Consider the following 932-nt stretch of genomic DNA (forward strand, 5'->3'; position numbering starts at 1 on the left):
ATGCATGGAGGGGATTGGAACCATGGCAATGAAACGATATACAATAGAATGAATGTAAAACTAAAGTTCTCTCATGTAAACTATCATATAATTCAAAATAAAACATTAAAAAAAGAGAGAGAGAGAATCCTGGTAGGATAAAGTTTTTGATTTATTGAGTTTCTAGCCTTCTCTAGTTGCAGAAGTCAGTGACTTTCCATTCTGCCTAAGCTAATTCCAGATGAATTTCTACATCTTACAACCAATTACATAAATTCAAGAATTATGATTGTAAATGTAGTAGAGTTGAGTCTCTTAGTAAAACAAACTCAGATTGGAATGGAGTATAAAATTCAGTTATTTAAAGAAAGACATCTAAAATTAAAGGTTGCAAAAAGATGCAAATAAAATAACTTGCAAATACAATCCAGGCAGACACAAATATAATCAAGTGAGAAACATAATTCCAAGCTAAAGCATTAAATAGAAAAAAGATTGTCACTTTGTGTTGGTAAATAGTATGATCCATAGAAAAAACAACACAGGGCTTGTGTGGCTGTTCAAGAAAGTTTTTAAGGAACTTACTAAACTTCTCTTTCACTATTCTTGGCATGTGACTATCTTTCTGATGGTTACAAGATCCACCATTAGACATCAATTTTGCACTCTAGGCAGAAAAAAGATGGAAGAGACAAAGAAGAAGGATTGGCACCTTTCTGACTTTTTTTTTACAACTAATTGGTAGAAAGTATATCACATGAGTCCTGGTGTGGCGCTGTGGGTTAAATGTACTGGACTACAGAGTCAGATTGAACCACAAGGTCATTGGTTCAAGCTCACCAGCTGCTACTCAAAAACCCTATGCAGGGTTGCTATGGGTCAGAACCGACTCAACAGCACTTAACACTAACAACATATCATGGTCATTGTTAGTTGCAAGGAAGTCTGAGAAG

Source organism: Chrysochloris asiatica, unplaced genomic scaffold, assembly GCF_000296735.1.
Source record: "Chrysochloris asiatica unplaced genomic scaffold, ChrAsi1.0 scaffold00033, whole genome shotgun sequence".
Lineage (NCBI taxonomy): Eukaryota > Metazoa > Chordata > Mammalia > Afrosoricida > Chrysochloridae > Chrysochloris > Chrysochloris asiatica.